At 43.7% G+C, this 20,089-nt stretch overlaps 1 protein-coding gene and 1 non-coding gene across 2 annotated transcripts in view; one reads left to right on the forward strand and one right to left on the reverse strand.

Annotated features, from left to right (window-relative positions):
- The window catches only part of SLC38A4 (solute carrier family 38 member 4), a 175,246-nt gene that overhangs the window by 79,740 nt on the left and 75,417 nt on the right, over nt 1-20,089 (reverse strand). The window lies entirely within an intron of this gene.
- On the forward strand, nt 1,547-1,684 carry LOC114809822. Its single transcript, XR_003757597.1, has one exon. It is a non-coding gene; the product is annotated as a small nucleolar RNA SNORA7 (small nucleolar RNA).

Genomic DNA, 20,089 nt, shown 5'->3' on the forward strand with positions numbered 1-20,089 from the left:
AGGCTTAGAACAGAGCCCTGCATATGGTAAGCACGATTAATACCAACTGTACCTCGATCTCGTCTATCTCCCCTCTGACCTCTCGACCACATCCTGCCTCTCATCTGGAACTCTCTCCCTCTTTGTAACCAAAAGATGATCACTCTCCCCACCTTCAAAGCCTTATTAAAAGCACATCTCCTCCAATACTTCCCCGACTAAGCCCTCATTTCCACTTCTCCCACACCCTTCTTTCACCTTTGCACTAGGATTTGCAGCCTTTATTCATCCTTCCCTCAGCTCCACTGTACTTATATAATATGTGCAATTTATTTATTTATTTTTCTGTCTGTAGCCCTCACTAGACTGTAGACTTGTCATGACAGGGACCCCGTCTACCTGCTCTGTTATACTGTAGTCTCTCAAGGGTTTATTTCACTGCTCTGCACACAGTAAGCACTCAATAAATACGACTGATTGATGGATTGAACATAAGTACTTTTAATAGGTGTTTTCTTGCTTATTCCCAGTAGTGTTTATAACTTAAAGCCCAATAGCTCACTTTTTTCACCCTAAAAACAGGAAGCTTTTTCATGAGATTTAACAGTCATTGTACCGCTCACTGGGGTAGATACAATACAAACAGGTCAGATACAGTTCCTTTCTCACAAGGGATTCACAGTCTGAGAGAGGGAGAACATGGATTTAATTTCTGTTTTACAGATAGGGAAACTGAGGTACAGAGAAGTAAAGTGAGTGGCCCAAAGTCACACAGCAGACAAGTGGCAGAGTAGGGATTAGAATCTAGGTCTCCTGACTCTGAGGCCCGGGCTGTATCCATTAGGCCACCTGGTTTCTCTCCTGTGCATCTTGATTTTGTAGCTTTCTGAAGGGAAGGGCAAACATGGGATGGGAAGCCAGTAAGGAAGTTCCCTTGGCAGGCACTGTCAGGGCAGTTGACACCTGGGCTGAGGGGGTGTGGGCCAGCTGCCCGGTAGTTGTGGGGTAATGGCCGTTGAAAATTAGAAAGAGCCTGGCTCTCAGAAATGGCACCAGTGTGGGTGGGGAACACAATGAGTATGGGGGGAATATGATGGCTTGAGAGCAAGGAGGAAGTTCAGTAGTCTCCCTGGGCAAACACTCTGAGGTCAGAGGTCCAGCGTTACCTCCTGGAGAGAGCCTGGACCTGTGAGCCAGAAGGATCTGGGTTCTAATCCCAACTCTGCCAATTGCTTGCTGTGTGACCTTGGGCAAGCCACTTCACTTCTCTGGGTCTCAGTTACCTCATCTATAAAAGGAGAATTAAGACCGTGAGTCCCATGTGGAAGATGGATTCGGTCCAATCTGATTAGCTTGTTTCTATCCCAGAGATTAGTGCAGTGCCTGGCACATAGTAAGCACTTAACAAATATAACAACAGTGTGACCATGGGTAAGTCACTTCACTTCTCTGGGCCTCAGTTTCTTCAACTTAAAATGAGGACACCTGTTCTCCCTCTTAGACTGCAAGCCCCATGCAGGGCAGGGATTGTGTCTGACCTAATTAACTTGTACCTACCCTACTGCTTCCCCTCTCAGGATTGCACCTAGAGAGTTTCCAGTACTCTTCCAGTCTCGGCTATGGAAGGGAGAGTCGATCAGAGGCCTACCCATTCCATTCCTAGCTTGGTCAGTGGCTAGCGAGTAGAAGGCAATCTGCTACAAGTCAAAACTCATCCATGCTGGACAGTAGCGACATGGGAGAGAGTCGAGGGCAGAGACTTGAGTTTACCGCATGGAAGACGGAAATGCTAAACCACTTTCATATTTTTACCAAGAAAACTCTCTGGATCCACTACCAGAACAATTGCAGATGGAGCAGTATGTTCTGGGAGAGATGTGTCTGTGCTATCACTGTGGGTCGGAAATGACTCGATGGCATAAGACAAGACAAGACCCCATTGCTTAGAACAGTGTTGGACATAGTAAGTGCTTAACAAATTCCATAAAAAAATGGAATGTTCAGTGCGGAGGTAGTGATGAGAAGCAGAACACTGCATGTGCAGGCAGCATAAAGGGATTGATGCCTTTATGAGGTAATTACACTCAAATGAAAACACAGGATGGGAAGCAAACCCTTTCCTTTTGATATTCCTTCTCCATAACCCTTGTCTCTCCAGCTTTTATTGATCAAGTCTCACCTAAGGCTACTACATCATTTTGGCAAAAGCCAAATGTGTTGGAACTATTCAGGTTACCGCCTCAATTTTCCCCCAGGCTTCAGGATGGAAACCTGGTCCAGCTCTGTCAAGCCATACACAGTGAGGCCCACATGGGACAGAGTCTGTGTCCAACCTGATTATCTTGTATCTACCCCAACACTTAGGACAGTGCTTAGCACATAGTAAGTACTTAACAAATATCATCATCATCACCATCATGGCAGTTTGGATAGTGGGCTGATTAGGACATTCTGGGATTTTCACATGACTTCTCCTGAGGAAAATAAAGGGATGGAGTCCAAGGGGTGGAGTTAAAGGGGATGTACATCCCCTTGATTCTATTTATCGTGATAAAGTTGTCTTGTTTTTGTCCGTCTGTCTCCCCTGATTAGACTGTAAGCCCGTCAGTGGGCAGGTATTGTCTCTATCTGTTGCCGAACTGTACATTCCAAGCGCTTAGTATAATGCTCTACACATAGTAAGCACTCAATAAATACTATTGAATGAATGAATGAATGAATCAAGGTAATATCCTTGTAAATAAAAGTTGAAGTTGAGATAATTATTTCCACAGGAGTATATGGAGAAGTGTTCTAAGGGAAGCAGCGTGGTCTAGTGGATAGAGCACTGGTGTAGGAGTCAGTGGACCTAGGTTCTAATCCTAGCTCTGCCACTTGTCTGCTCTGTGATCTTGGGCAAGTCACTTCACTTCTCTGTGCCTCAGTTACCTCATCTGTAAAATGGGGATCTGTGAGCCCAATGTGGGACAGGAATTGTGTCCAATTCAATTACTTTGTATCTACCCCAGTACTTTGTACTGCTTAATGCAGTTCCTGGAACATAGAAAGAGCTTAACGAATGCTACAATTTATTTACTTTTTTTATTTTTTGATAAGCTGAGAACCAGAGAGGTTCTGTCCCACTGTCATCAGAAACTTAAAGTGTCCAAAACAGAATTCCTCATCTTCTCACTCTCCTCACTCCATCTTTACCATCACTGTAGATAGCACCACCATAGTCCTTGTCTCACGAGCCTAAAACCATGGCATTGGCCTTGACTTATCTCATTTAACTCATATTTTGGCCTGTCACCTCAATCCTGTCAGTTCTTCCTTCCTAACATCTCTAGAATCCACCTCTTCCTCGCCATCCAAACTGCTACCATACTGATCCAAGTGTTTATCATATCCCGCCTCAACTACTACATCAGCCTCCTCGTTGACCTCCTTGCCTCCTGTCTCTCCCCACAACAACTCATACTTCACTTATGAGATGTTCATCCCCTTGGTTCTATTTATTGCTATTGTTTTTGTGTCTCCCCCGATTAGACTGTAAACCCATCAAAGGGCAGGGAATGTCTATATCTGTTACTGATGTGTACATTCCAAGTGCTTAGTACAGTGCTCTGCACATAGTAAGTGCTCAATAAATACTATTGAATTAATGAATGAATGCTCAGATCATTTTTCTAAAAAAAGTTCAGTCCATATCCCACCACTCCTCAGAAATCTTCAACGGTTGCCCAGTCATCTCGGCATCACACAGAAACTCCTTAGTTTTGGCTTTGAGGCGCTTAATCAGCTCTCCCCTTCCTACCTAATATCACTAACTTCACTAACATCACTAGAACCCAGACTGAAATTTTGCTCCTCTACTGTCAACCTGTTCACTGTTCTTCCACCTTGCCAGTCTTGGCAACATTGCCTTGATGATGTTCATTCATTCATTCTACTGTGTTTATTGAGTGCTTACTGTGTGCAGAGCACAGTACTAAACACTCGGGAGAGTACAATATAACACTAAACAGACACATTCCCTGCTCATAATGAGCTTACAGTCTAGCAGGGGAGACAGACATTAATGTAAATAAATTAAAGGTATATGCATAAGTGCTGTGGGGTTGAGGGGGTGGTGAATAAAAGGATAAATTCATAGTGGAATAAAGTGGACAAAGAGGAAAGGAAGAGATGTGCCTTAAATAAGGCTTTGAAGGATGGGGAGATTAATTGTCTGTTGGATTTGAGGAGGAAGGGAGTTACAGGCCAGAGGGAGGACGTGAGCGAGAGGGTGGCGGCGAGATAGATGAGGTCAAGGTACAGTGAGATGGCTAGCATTAGAGGAGCGTAGTGGGTGGGCTGGGTTGTAGTAGGAGAGTAGCAAGGTGAGGTATGAGGGGGCAAGATGATTGAGTGCTTTAAAGCCAATGGTGAGGAGTTTTTGTTTGATGCAGAGGTGGATGGGCAACCACTGGAATTTGTTGAAGAGTGGGAAACATGTCCTGAATGTTTTGGTAGAAAAATGATCCGGTCAGCAATGAAGTATGGCCTGGAGTGGGGAGAGACAGGAAACTGGGGGGTCAGCAAGTAGGCTGATACAGTAATTGAGGTTGGAGAGGATAAGTGAGTGTATTAACATGGTCACAGTTTGGATGGACAGGAAAGGGAGGATTTTAGCCATGTTGTGAAGGTGGAACCAACCTGACTGAGTGATGGATTGAATATATGGGTTGAATGACAGAGAGGAGTCAAGGCTAATAGCAAGATTACGGGCTTGTGAGGCAGGAAGGATGGTGGTGCTTTCTAAAGTGACAGGAAAGTCACGGGGAGGAAAGGGTTTTGGAGGGAAGATAATTTAGACATATTAAGTTCCAGGTTCTGTTTTAGACATCCAAGTAGAGACGTCATGAAGGCAAAAAGAAATGCGAGATTGCAGAGAGAGAGAGAGAGAGAGATCAGGGCTGAAGACGTAGAATTGGGTATCATCTGCATAGAGGAGGTAGTTGAACCATGGGAGCGAATGAGTGCTCCAAAGGAGTGGGCATAGATGGAGAATAGAAGGGGACCCTGAACTGAACCTTGAGGGACACCCCCCTACCCAGTTAGAGGGTAGGAGGCAGAAGAGGGGCCTGTGGAGGAGACTGAGAATGAACAGCCAGAGAGATGAGGAGAACCAGGAGAGGATGATGTCAGTGAATCCAAGATTGAATAATGTTTCCAGAAGAAGGAGGTCCTCTACTGCCAGCCAGTTCACTGTTTTTCATTCTTGCCTGTCTTGATGACATCGCCTTCATCATGTTCTTCCTCAAGCCTGGAACTCCCTCCTCCTTCATACACAACAGATCACTACTCTCCTCATCTTCAGAGACTTACTAAAATCATATCTTCTCCAAAAGGCCTTCTCTGAGTAACTCCTCATTTTCCACCAATTCTCCCTCTCTTTTATGTCACCTAGGCACCTAACGCACTCTGATGCTCGTCCCATTCCATCACCACTGGAGTTAAGTACGAATCGATCTACTCTGCCATTTCCCCGATCTGTAATATATTTTAACATCTGCCTTCCCCAAAGACTTTAAGCTTCTTGAGGGCAGAAATCATGTCTACCGAATCTATTGTACTGTACTCTCCCAAGTGCTTAGTTCAGTGATCTGCATACAGTAAGTGCTCAATAATTGATTGATTGATTGACTGACTGATCATCTCTCTCACTGTTGAATCCTTGCTCATTCCCTCTCTCCTGCCTGAAACTCCCTCCTGCTCCATATAATGATGACAGTGGTATTTTGTTAAATGCTCACTATGTGCCGGGCACTGTACTAAGCACTGGGGTGGATACAAGCTGATCAGGTTGGACACATTCCCTGTCCCACATAGGGCTCACATTCTCAGCCCCCATTTTACAGATGAGGTAACTTAGGCACAGAGAAGTGAAGTAACTTGCCCACGGCCACCCAGCAGCCATCGGAATTAGAACCCAAGACCTGAATCCCAGGCCCATGTCCTATCCACTATGCCATATCTGTTAGACCACCAGTCTCCCCATCTTCAAAGTCCAACTGAAATTGTCTCTCCTTCAAGAAGGCTTCCCTGACTAACCTCTCACCTCCCTTACCCAATGCACTTCAGTCTGTACTCCTTAAGCACGTTGATATTCATCCTACTCCCAGAGTACTTATGCACATATCTTTATACTCTGCTGCTTCCCTACCGTGTCCAATTCCTACCTGGGTATTTTCTCCCAGGACTTAGTATAGTGCCCTGCAGACAGTAAGAGCCTAATAAATATTCATTCATTCATTCAATTGTATTTATTGAGCACTTACTGTGTGCAGAGCACTGTTCTCAGCACTTGGGAGAGAAGAATACAACAATAAACATATACCCTGCCTACTAGGAGAAGCAGTGTGCTCTGGAGGAAAAGGCATGGACCTGAGTTCTAATTCCAGGTCCAACACATGTCTGCTGTGTGACCTTGGGCAAGTCACTTGATTTCTCTGTGACTCAGTTGCCTCCTGTAAAATGGGGATTAAGTCCTATTCCCTCCTATGTAGACTGTGAGCCCCATAGATCCAACCTGTGGGATTAAAAATTCAAATCATTCAGTGAAACATGTTTTTTCTGGATAATGATACTTCATTACACATGAAAAACAATGCTTAATGCATAGGCTAGTTTAGATTTTAAAACGTTCAGGTCTATGGGTCTATGGTATTGTTTTCTTTGCTCACGTCCCGTCACTATGGTGAAGGCACAGAGGGTGTTTATCATGAGGAAAAGCTAACAGGTATGGGATTGCTTAATTTAGAGAAGAGAAGGCCGGAGATTGACTTAATAACTCTCTTAAAGAACGTAATGGGTTTTGTTAAGGGAAAATCATTCCTCTCATTCTCCATGTCCACCGAGGCCCAGATAAGAGGCAATGGAATTGGATCAATTTTATTGACCGAAAATAATATTGATAATTATGGCATTCATTAAACCCTTATTATGTGCTAAACACTGGAGAAGACATGCAGCGGCCTAGCGGAAAGAGCATGGGTCTGGGAGTCAGAGGACGTGGGTTCTAATGCTGGCTCTGCCACGTATCTGCTCTGTGATCTCAGGCAAGCCACTTCACTTTTTCACTCAGTTGTCTTTTGCCATCGAGTCGTCTCCCACCCATAGTGACGCCATGGACAGATCTCTCCCAGAACGTTCCACCTCCATCTGCAATCGTTCTGGTAGTGTATCCACAGAGTTTTCTTGGTAAAAATCCAGAAGTGGCTTACCACTGTCTCTGCCCTCGACTCTCTCCCATGCCTCTGTTACCCGGCACAGGTGAGTTTTGACTTGTACCAGATTGCCTTCCATTCTCTAGCCACGGGCCAAGCTAGGAATGGAATGGGTATGCCTCTGCTTGACTGTCCCTCCCTTGGTGGGGATTGGTAGAGTACTGGAAACTCCAGCTGCAAACCTGAGAGGGGGTACCTCAGTTATCTCATCTGTAAAATGGGGATTAATTATTATGGTGATGATTATGGAATTTGTTAAGTGCTTACTATGTGCCAAGCATTGTCCTAAACCTAGGGGTGGATACAAGCAAATCGAGTTGGACACATTCTCTGTCCTATGTGGAGCTCACGATCTCAATCCCCATTTTACAGATGAGGTAACTGCGGCACAGAGAAGTGAAGTGACTTGCCAAGACCACATAGTAGACAAGAGGCAGAGCCAGGATTAGAACCCAGGACCCTTTGATTCCCAGGCCCATGCTCTATCCACTACACCATGCTGCTTCTCTAAGAGCCTGAGCCCGATGTGGGACAGGGTCTGTGTCCAACCTGATTACCTTGTATCTACCCCAGTGCTTAGGACAGTGCTTGGTGCATGGTAAGTGCTTAACAAATACCATTGTTATTATTATTAGATTAAGAAATTGGACTCAGGCCCTGTCTCTATTTTATCCCTCTTCTACAGATGAGGAAACGGAGGCCCAGAGAAGTTAAATGTCTCGAGCAAGTTCATGCAGAAAATTGGGGGTGGAACTGGAATTTGAATGCTGGTCTCTTGACTCCCCCATCCCATGCCCTTCCCAGTGGGCCATGTTGCCTCCAAATGGAGGTGATAAAACATAAGAATAAGGTACCAAATGCTGTAAAATCTTTCATCCTTGAAGACTTTTACCCAAAGGACAGACATGTTTAGTTAGATGCTTGAGTGATTCACCAGCCTGGAAGCAGTGGGGCAGACTAGATTCATTCATGCAATCGTATTTATTGAGCGCTTGCTGTGTGCAAAGCACTGTTCTACGCGCTTGGAAAGTAAAATTCAGCAACAAAGAAAGACAATCCCTGCCCATAACGGGCTCACAGTCTAGATGATCTCTTGGGAGCTCTTCCAGGTCTTGAATACATTTAAGAGGTAACATGAAATTTAAACCTAGACTACATGAAAATAGATATTAAAGAAAACAATAGACTAGGTCACAGCACTGTAAGTCACGGCAAACTGAATTCCTATTATTTAGACCAAATTGTGATTTATTCTTTCATGGCTATTTCAAAAACATACATTTTAATATTAAATTTGACCAATGAAATCATCAAAATATAAATTCCAAGATTTAAAATGAGCCAAGTCATTTTGACGTCTCATTAAATCATGGGTTAGCAATGTTGTAAAACTGAAAAATACAATTGAGAGGTTTTGACCATGACCTATGAAATCTGAGACAAGCTTCTAACAAGAAATACTTTGCAATAGGAATGTGTTTAATATTAACCCAACATGTGAAGCTACACAGTGCATGGTTCATATTTGCTCCTGAATTCTTTCTCACAGTCACTATTTGAACCTGTTAATGCACCGGATGAAGTTGTGTTGTTTTTTTGTGTCTGATTTTCTCATTTCTGGAGAAGCAGCGTGGCCTAGTGGGAACGTACGGGCCTGGGTGTCAGAGGGCATGAGTTCAAATCCCAACTCTGCCACTTGTCTACTGTGTGACTTTGGGCAAGCCATTTAACTTCGCTAAGTCTCAGTTCCCTCATCTGTAAAATGGGGATTAAGACCACGAGCCCCACATGGGACAGGGACTTGTCTGACATGATTACCTTGCATCTACCTTGGTGTTTAGAACAGTGCTTGACACAATGAGCACTTAACAAATACCATAATAATAATACTGACTATTGTTATAATCATCATCCTCAACCCTTTGGGCAACAGTAATGAAACAAAAAAGGAACCAGGGCATTTTCCAGTGCTGAAGGACATTCTCTATTAAAATTCATTCACTCATTCAATCGTATAATATTCTATTAAAACAATAGCAAGGGTCTCAACTGCTACTGCTGTTTGGGTTAAATTAAGTAACCCCAATCTGTTTTCTGGTTATTAGTGCAGCATATCTACATTAACGTAACTCTGGCTTTTGTGATTAGCCAAAGAGACAGAAAGCTTCTTTTTTTGATGGCCTATCAATTAGATTAATAGCCAAAGCCCAAAGGTGTCTATTCACATTAAATGTCATGATTTAAAGGGATTAGAGTGGCTGAATTAGAGCTGTGATTATCACCAATAATTGTTGATTATCACCAATATTTGTTGATTATCACCAATATTTGTTGCCTGCCTAGTATATCCAGAGCACTGAGCTAGACAATGGAAGACAAACAGAAGGGAAGCAGCGTGGCCTAGTGAAAAGATCATGGTCCTGGGAGTCAGAGGATCTAGATTCTAATTTCTGATATGCCCCTTGTTGTCTGTTGTCTGACCTTGAGTTAGTCACTTCACTTCTCTGTGCCTCAGTTACCTCACCTGTAAAAAATGGGGATTAAGACTGGGAGCCCCATGTGGGACATGGACTGTGTCCAACCTGATTAGCTTGTCTCTACCCCAGTATTCTGTAGAGTGTCTGGCACATCATAAGCGATTAACAAGTACAACAAGTACTATTAAAAAAAATACAAAATATGATTTCTGCCTTGTGGTTTCCTGGCAAACAGGCAAAGCAAGTCATCAAAGATCAAAGATGGGCTGAAAAAGAGTGAGAGTGGATGAGAAAATTCACACAAGTGGCCAATGTCCTTATACCCTGCCATTTTCCCTATCCTTATTTATTTCAGAGTTTATCTTCCCCTGTAGACTGTAAACCCACTCCCTTGGAGAAGTCATTCACTCCCATGGCTTCAATTACCACCTCCGTGTGAATAATTCCCAAATCTAAATCTCCAGTCCTGATCTCTCTCTCTCTCTGTCTCTCTGTCTCTGTCTCTCTCCAGTCTCACATTTCCTCATACCTTCAAAAAATCTCTATTGGATATCCCACCCAAACCTGAAACTTAACATATCTAAATAGACCACCTTATCTTCCCACCCAAACTTTGTCCTCCCATGATTTTCCAATCACTGTAGACAGCACCACCACCATTCTTGTCTCAGAAGCCCATAACCTTGGCATTATCCTTGACCCAGCTCTCTCATTCAATCCACATATTCAATCTATCACTAAATCCTGTCCATTCAACCTTCACAACATCACTAAAACCTACCCTTTCCTCTTCATCGAAACTGCTACCATGTTAATCCAAGCACTTATCCTATCCCATCTTGATTACTGTATCAGGTCCTTGCTGACTTGCCTACCTCCTGCCTCTCCCCACTCCAGGCTACGCTTCATTCTGCTGCCCGGATCATCTTTCCATACAAACATTCAGTCCACGTTTCCCCACTCTTCAAGAACCTCCAGTGGGTGCCCATCCACCTCCACATCAAACAGAAACTCCTTACCATTGACTTTAAAGCACTCCATCACCTTGCCCCCTCCTACTTCACCTGATTGTTCTTACTCCAACCCAGGCCACACACTTTGCTCCTCGAAAGTCAACCTAATCACTATACCTTGATCTCGTCTATCTCACCACTGACCTCTCTTCCACATCCTACTTCTGGCCTGGAATGTCCTTCCTCTTCACATCCAATAAAGTACTCTTCCCACCTTCCAAGGCTTATTGAAAGCACACCTCCTACAAGCTCTCATTTCCCCTTCTCCCACTTCTTTATGCATCACCCTGATTTGCCCCCTTTATTCACCCGCAACCTCAGTCCCATGGCACTTATGTACACATCTGTAATTCATTTATTTATATTAATCCCGACTCTGCTGCTTGTCTGCTATGTGACTTTGGGCAAGTCACTTCACTTCTCTGCCTCAGTTACCTCATCTGTAAAATGAGGATTGAGACTGTGAGTGAGCCCCATGTGGGACAGGGACTGTGACCAACCCTATTTGCTTGTATCCACCCCAGCACTGTACTAAGTACAGTGGCACATAGTAAGCACTTAACAGATACCACAATTATCATTATTATTATTATTTCATCTTCCCCCACTCCCTTCTGCAACACCCTGATTTGCTCCCTTTATGCACACCCCTCCTCAGCCCCACTGCACTTAGGTACATATCCATAATTCATAATTCATATTAGTATTTTGTCTCCCCTTCTAGACTGTAACCCCATTTTGAGCAGGGAATGTGTGTACTAATTCTATTACCCGGTTATAATCCACTCCCTCAAGCCCTTAGCGTACAATAAGGATTCAATAAATATGCCTGATTGATTAATTAATTGATTGGTTCCATTAGGCCACACTGCTTCTAAGTGAGGTAATTAGGTTTACAATCCTTTATTTTATCCTCATCAAGATAGTATCAGCATTTTCAGAAGCAGCATGGTATAGTGGATAGAACACAGGCCTGGAACTCAGAAGGATCTGGTTTCTAATCCCTGCTCTGCTGCTTGTCTGCTGTGTGACCTTGGGTGAGTCACTTCACTACTCTGTGCCTCAGTTACCTCATCTGTAATATGGGGATTTGAGACTGTGAACCCCAGGTGGGACAGGTACTGTGTCCAACCTGATTTGCTTGTATCCACCCCTGTGGTTAGTAGAGAAGCAACGTGGCTTAGTGGAAAGAGCCCGGGCTTGAGAGTCAGAGGTTGTGGTTTCTAATCCCGGCTCCGCCAACTTGTCTGCTGTGTGACCTTGGGCAAGTCACTTAACTTCTATATGCCTCAGTTACCTCTTCTGTAAAAATGGGGATTAAAAGATGTGAGCCCCACACGGGACAATTCGATTACCCTGTATCTAACCCAGCGCTTAGAACGGTGCTCTGCATATAGTAAGCACTTAACAAATACCATAATTTTTTTTACAGTGCCTGGCATGAAGTAATCACTTAATATATACCCCGATTATTATTAAACTACTTCAAGATCCTAAGGTCCAGTTATCTGAACAAAAACACCTAAGAATGGGCTGGCTGGACAAGACTCACAGGGTGTCTGCTTCAGTGTTCTGATTCAAGGCTAAAACATGCCTTTCTCCTTTGTTTGCCTTGACAAAAAACCCACGGTTAGGGATGTATTTTTCTATCATCCCTATCTTTCCCATCTAATGACCCTTCATTGACCTATTAACCATGCATATCTATTTAAATCTGTCTTGAGCTTTCTATCATCTCTAAGTTTCTCCTCTAATAATCCACTTTTGGCCTCATCCCTGAATTCACTCACATCTTCTTTAATCTATTGCTATGCTCGGTCTGCAAAACTTCCTGTCATAATGAATTCCATATGCTTACAATCTTCTCTGTGAAGAAGGGTCTCCTTCTGTTTTGCCTTGACCTAGACAAAAGTTTCTAATCTTTGCAAAAAAGGCTTTCCTTTTTTTCATAAATTATCAACAGGCTGTTTGCCATATATAAACATATATTCCATAGAGCACAAATGAATATATCTTGACACACATGTTTATATAGACACAATCTTTTTTCCACTCGTAATGCCTTAAAACAAAAGAAAAGAAAGTAACTCCAGAGAAAATGGTTTTCTGGATTGAACTCACTTAAGAGGCCTAATGGATAGAGCATGGGCCTGGCAGTCTGAAAGACCTGGTTTCTAATCCCAGCTCTGCCACTCGTCTGCTGTGTGACCTAATAATAATAATAATGGTCATATTTGTTAAGCATTTATGTGCCAGGCACTTACTAAAAGCTGGGGTGGATACAGGCAATCAGGTTAGTCACAATTCCTATCCTACATGGGGCTCACAGCCTCAATCCCCACTTTACAGATGAGGTAATTGAGGCACAGAGAAGTAAAGTGACTTGCCCAAGGCCACACAGCAGAGAAGTGGTGGAGCAGGGATTAGAACCCATGACCTTCTGACTCCCAGGCCCATGCTCTCTCTACTAAGCTGAGCTTGGTTGAGTTCCTTAACTTCTCTGTGCCTCAGTTACCTCATCTCTAAAATGGGGATTAAGACTGTAAACCCTGTGTGTGGCAGGGACTGTGTCCAACCTGATTATCTTGTATCTACCTCAGCACTTAGAACAGGGTCTGTCACATAGTAAGAGCTTAGTTTGCATCTACCCCAAATCTTAGCATAGTGCCTGGCACATAGTAAGTGCTTTACAAATACCATAAAAAAGTGGATTTTGCATATGGTGCTTTAAATAGGAAATAGAGCACAGTTCACCATTAGCTTTAGTTTTCAAAGTCCTTTCAGTAATGCAGCCAAAATGTTTTAAAGGTCTGTGTTTGAGGTCATGTTTTATATAGACCAAAAAATGTGGACAAAAAGGATATTGTAGAAAAATCCACTAAATTCCAAGTTCCACACCACTTTCTAATAATTCTTTTATATTCCACTTTGCTATTCGTATTTGAAGTGTTTGTTTTTCCTAGAAGTCATGAATGCATCATGATGGAGAATTGAGATTTTATAAACTTAAAAGTATTTTCTCGAAACAATTCATGTTGGAGGGCACTTGGATTTCAACCGAGAATTCTTTCCCACGGATAACTGTCACTCAAATTGTGACTTGTCCATCCCAGCATTTCAATTTTTTTTATGGTGTAAGCCCTGTACTAAGTGCTTGGGAGAGTACAATATAACATCAGACATATTCCCTGCCCACAAAAAGCACACAGTCCAGAGGGGGAGACAGACATTAATATAAATAAATGGATAAATAAATTAATAAAATACACATATGTATAGAAATATTCATACCTATGTGCTGTGGGGAAGAGAGGGAGGATGAATGAGCAAGTTTGAGCAGCGCAGAAGGGAGTGGGAGAAGAGATGAGGGTTCAGTCAGGGAAGGCTTCCTGGAGGAGATGTCTACAAAAAGGTTTTGAAGTGGGGGAGAGCAATTATCTGTCTAATATGAGGAGGGAGGGTGTTCCAGACCAGAGGTAGGGTGTGGGAGAGAGGTTGGTGGCAAGATAGATGAAATGGAGGTACAGCAAGAAGGTTAGCACTAGAGGAAGGAGGTGTGCAGCCTGGGTTCTAGTAGAGTAGTGAGGTGAGATAGGAGGGGGCAAGATGATTAATTGCTCTAAAGCCAATGGCAAGGAGGCAGAGGTGGATGGGCGACCATTGGAGTTTCGTGAGGAGTGAGGAAACACGGTCTGAATGTTTTTGAAGGAAAATGATTCGGGTAGCAGAACAGAGTATGGACTGGAGTGGAAAGAGACAGGAGGCAGGGAGGCCAGTAAGGAGGCTAATACAATAATCAAAGTGGGATGAGATAAGTGTTTGTTTTAATGTGGTAGCAGTTTGGATGGAGAGGAAGGGGCGGATATTGGTGATGTTGTGAAGGTAGAACTGACAGGATTTAGTGATGGCTTGAATATGTGGGTGGAATCGGTGAGAGGAGCCAAGGATAATACCCAGGTAACATGCTTGTGAGATAGGAAGGATGATGATGCCGTCACCCATGATGAGAAAGTCAGCCAGGAGGACAGGGTTGGGTGGGAGGATAAGAAGTTCAGTTTTAGCCATACTACGTTTGAACTGAAGGGAGGCCATCCAAGCAGGGATGTCTTGAAGGCAGGAGAAAATGTGAGGCTGCAGAGAAGGAGAGAGATCGAATCTAGAGATGGAGATTTGGATTGTAGATGTAAGTTAGACACAGTCCCCATTCCAAATAGGGCTCACAGTCTTAATCCCCATTTTACAGATGAAGGGAACTGAGGCTTAGATAAGTGAAGTGATTTGACGAAGGCCATACAGCAGACAAGTGGCAGAGCTGGGATTAGAACCCAGGTCCTACTGGCTCCCATGGCCATACTCTTTTCACTAGGCCGTAACCTATACAATTTGATAAGTTCAGTTGAAATGGTCCAACCTTACCTCCCTGCTCTCTTCATCTCTGTTCCTCAGTTTCTCTATTTTCTGTCTTCATTTCTCCAAAGACCGCCTTCTAGCTGTACCTTTAGCTTCTGTCACTCACGATGTTCCCCCCCGATTGAGAACTCCCTGCTTTCCACATGAGACAGGCTCCAGCTTGCCCCATATTCAAATTCCTCCTGGAATTCCACTTCCTCCAACAAGATTTCCTTGCTTAATTTTCCAGCACCCTGAGCCATATCGTCCATTCAGCCAATACTTATGAATTTATTTGCAATCTACTCAATTATTTATTTTGACCACTCTAGTAATAAATATTTTAATGCTTGTGTCACCCATTAGCATGTCAGCTCCTTCTGGAAGGGCACGACAGTGCTCTGCACATAGTAAGCGCTTAACAACTACCAACATTATTATTATTACTTGGTTCTTCACCAGTGCCTAGTACTGAACTAGTCAGTGCTCAATAAATACTGCTGCTGCTGCTCTTACTATATTGATGGCATTTGTTAAGCACCTACTATGTGCCAAGCACTGTTCTAATCACTAGGGTAGATACAAGGTTATCAGGTTGTCCCACGTAGGGCTCACAGTCTTAATCCCCATTTTACAGATGAGGTAACTGAGGCACAGATAATTTTAGTGATTTGCCCAAAGTCACCCAGCTGACAAATAGCAGAGTCAGGATTAGAACCCACGACTTCTGACTCCCAAGCCTGTGCTCTTTCTACTAAGCCACTGTGTCCTGGCTGTCATTGTTGGAGTTGGGACACCCAGTTATATCACTGAGGTCCTAATGCAACCAAGTAGGAACTCTCTTGGTGTTCCATACTATGGGCAGGTGTTAATGGTACTTGTTAAGCACTAACTATGTGCTTGGCTTCTTATTTTCCCTCCCAAATCCTGTCCTCTCCCTGACTTCCCCATCACTGTGGACGGCACAACCATCCTTCCTGTCTCACAAGCCCACAAACTTGGTGTCATCCTTGACTCAGCTCTCTCATTCACCCCACACATCCAATCTGTCACCAACCCCTGCAGGTCTCATCTTCACAATATCGCCAAGATCTGCCCTTTCCTCTCCATTCAAACTGCTACTGTGCTGGTTCAAGCTCTCATAATATCCCAACTGGATTATTGTGTCAGCCTCTTCTCTGATCTCCCTTCCTCCTGTCTCTCCCCATTCCAGTCTGTTCTTCATTCCACTGCCCGGATCATCTTCCTACAGAAACCTCTGGTCATGTCACTCCCCTCCTCATAAACCTCCAGTGGTTGCCTTTCAACCTCCGCACAAAACAAAAACTCCTCACTCTTGGCTTCAAGGCTCTCTATCCCCTTGACCCCTCCTACCTCACCTCCCTTCTCTCTTTCTCCTGCCCACCCCGTACACTCCGCTTCTCTGCCACTCACCTCCTCACTGACCCCATTCATGCCTATCCCGCCGTCGACCCCTGTCCCACGTCCTCCCACTGTCCTGGAACGCCCTCCCTCCTCACCTCCCCCAAACTAATTCTCTTCCCCTCTTCAAAGCCCTACTGAGAGCTCACTTCCTCCAGAAGGCCTTCCCAGACTGAGCCCCCCTTTTCCTCTGCTCCCCCCATTCCCCCCTTTCCTGCCCTCTGCTCTTCCCCATTCCCCTCCCCTCAGCACTGTGCATGTTTGTATATATTATTTATTACCCTATTCATGTTGTTAATGAGGTGTATATGTCCTTGATTCTATTTATCTTAATGATGTGTCTTGTTTTGTTTTGTTCTGTTTTACTTTGCTGTCTCCCCCGTTTAGACTATGAGCCCGTCATTGGTTAGGGATTGTCTCTATCTGTTGCCAAACTGTACATTCCAAGCACTTAGTACAGTGCTGTGCACATAGTAAAAGCACTCAATAAATACTATTGAATGAATGAATGAATGAATGAACTATGTGCCAAACACTATACTGGGGTATATATGTATATATATATATGTATATATATATATAAGTGCTGGGGTAGATATGAGTAAATCAGGTCAGTCATAGTCCATGTACCTCACCAGATTCAAAGTCTAGAAAGCAGGGATCAACTCTACCCACTCTGTTTTTTTCTTTTTTACTTTAAGATATTGAATAATAATAATAATAATAATGGCATATGTTAAGTGCTTACTATGTGCAAAGCACTGTTCTAAGCACTGGGGTAGATACAAGGTAATCTGGGTATCTCACAGGCTTCATCCCCATTTTACAGATGAGGGAACTCAGGCCCAGATAAGTTAAGTGACTTGCCCAAAGTCACTTGTTAAGCACTTACTATGTGCTAGGCATTGTACTAAGCACTGGAGTAGATAAAAAATGGTCAGTTTAGTCACAGCTCATGTTCCACTTTCATTCAATCACATTTATTGAGCACTTTGTGCAGAGCACTGTACTACATGGAGCTCACAGTCTTATTCCCCATTTTAATAATAATAATGGCATTTGTTCATTCATTCATTCATTCAATTGTATTTATTGAGCGCTTACTATGTGCAGAGCACTGAACTAAGCGCTTGGAATGAACAAGTCGGCAACAGATAGAGACAGTCCCTGCCGTTTGACGGGCTTACGGTCTAATCGGGGGAGGCGGACGGACAAGAACAATGGCAATAAATAGATTCGAGGGGAAGAACATCTCGTAAAAACAATGGCAACTAAATAGAATCGAGGCGATGTACATTTCATTAACAAAATAAATAGGGTGATGAAAATATATACAGTTGAGCAGACGAGTACAGTGCCGAGGGGATGGGAAAGTAGAGGGGGAGGAGCAGAGGGAAATGGGGGGAAAAGAGGGTTAAGCTGCGGAGAGGTGAAGGGGGGGCAGTAGAGGGAGTAGAGGGAGAAGGGGAGCTCAGTCTGTGCTTACTATGTGTAAAGCACTGTTCTAAGCGCTGGGGTAATTACCAGGTGATCAGGTTGTCCCAAGTGGGGCTCACAGTCTTAATCCCCATTTTACAGATGAGGCAACTGGGGCACAAAGTTAAGTGACTTGCCCAAAGTCAGATGAGTAACTGCAGCACAGAGAAACAAAGTGACTTACCCAGGGTCACACAGCAGACAAGCGGCAACTTCTGGATTAGAACCCGGTACTTTTGACTCCCAGGGCCATGCTCTATCCACTAGGCCACCATGTTTCCACTGCTCTTGTATTTTCCCAAGTGCTTAGTTGAGTGCTCTGCATACAGTAAGCACTCAATAAATACCGAAAACTGATTGAATCAATATTATTCATTGAGTGCTTACTGGGCCCGGAGCATTGTATGAAACACTTGGGAGAGCACAAGACACTTGGAATCAATTAATCGATTAATGGTATTTATTGAGGGCTTACTTTGTTCAGAGCATCATTCTAAGCACTCACACCCAGCAGATTGGTTATAGAAGACTCAGACAGTCCCCTTTATGACAGCTAGATAACTAATGTTTACTTGCTTTAAAGGTTCTAACGGATTTCCAACCACATCCAGAAATAAACATCAGCTCATTAATGGCTGTTTATTGTGCAGAGATCTGTTTTAAGCACTTGTAAGAGTATAATAAATAGGCACAGTCCTTGCTCTCAATGAACTAATGGTTCAGTAGGGAAAACAGACAAAATAAAGTAATGTTGGTATTTAATGTTGGTATTTGTTAAGCGCTTCTATGTGCTGAGCACTGTTCTAAGCGCTGGGTAGACACAGGGGAATCAGGTTGTCCCACGTGGGGCTCACAGTCTTAATCCCCATTTTACAGATGAGGGAACTGAGGCACAGAGAAGTTAAGCGACTTGCCCACAGTCACACAGCTGACAAGTGGCGGAGCTGGGATTCGAACTCATGAGCCCTGACTCCAAAGCCCGTGCTCTTTCCACTGAGCCATGCTGCTTAGATAAGGAAAACAACAGAGTATCCGGATATGTACCTAAGGGCTGTGGAGGTGGGGTTGAGTATCTAAGAACATAGATGATGCACAAGGGAGGGAAAATAGGATGCAGGGATGAGACATTTATCTGGGAAGGCTTCTTGGAGGAGATGAAATTTTAGTAGGGCTTTGAAGACAGGCAGAGTAGAGGTCTGCCTGAAAGAGACTGTAAGCCCGTCAAAGGGCAGGGACTGTCTCTATCTGTTGCTGATTTGTACATTCCAAGCGCTTAGTACAGTGCTCTGCACATAGTAAGCACTCAATAAATACTATTGGATGAATGAATGAACACATGATTCCTACTCTCAGATGTCTCATAATCTAAAAAATCGGCACTGTGCCTATGGAAAGATCGACCTCTGAAGTACTGCTGCATTTGCTATTTGCAGTGCCTGGCCATCCTACTTCTTCATTTCCTGATTTTTCTGCCGCTGGGAGGATCGTACTCAGAAATGAATTATGAAATGGAATGAGGGCACAGTGACGTCCGCAGCTGTGAAGGTCTCAGAAATATTCTCTGCACACAATATATGCTAATAATAATAATTATGGTATTTGTTAAGCACTTACTATATGGGGCTCGCAGTCTCGATCCCCATTTTGCAGATGAGGCAACCAATGTACAGACAAGTAAAGTGACTTGCCCAAGGTCACACAGCAGACTAGTGGCAGAGGAGGGATTAGAACGAAGGTCCTTAATAATAATCATATCGGTATTTGTTAAGCGATTACTATGTGCAGAGCACTGTTCTAAGTGCTGGGGGAGATACAGGGTAATCAGGATGTCCCAGGTGGGGCTCACAGTCTTAATCCCCATTTTACAGATGAGGGAAATGAGGCGCAGAGAAGTGAAGTGACTTGCCCACAGTCACATAGCTGACAAGTGGCAGAGTCAGGATTCGAACCCATGACCGCTGACTCCCAAGCCCTTGCTCTTTCCACTGAACCATGCTGCTTATCATCCTTCTGACTGACTCCCAGGCCGGTGGTCTACCTACTATGCCATGCTGCTTTTCAGTAATAAGTGAAGGCACATCTC

The sequence above is a fragment of the Ornithorhynchus anatinus genome, chromosome 2 (assembly GCF_004115215.2).
Source record: "Ornithorhynchus anatinus isolate Pmale09 chromosome 2, mOrnAna1.pri.v4, whole genome shotgun sequence".
NCBI classification, from domain to species: Eukaryota; Metazoa; Chordata; class Mammalia; order Monotremata; family Ornithorhynchidae; genus Ornithorhynchus; species Ornithorhynchus anatinus.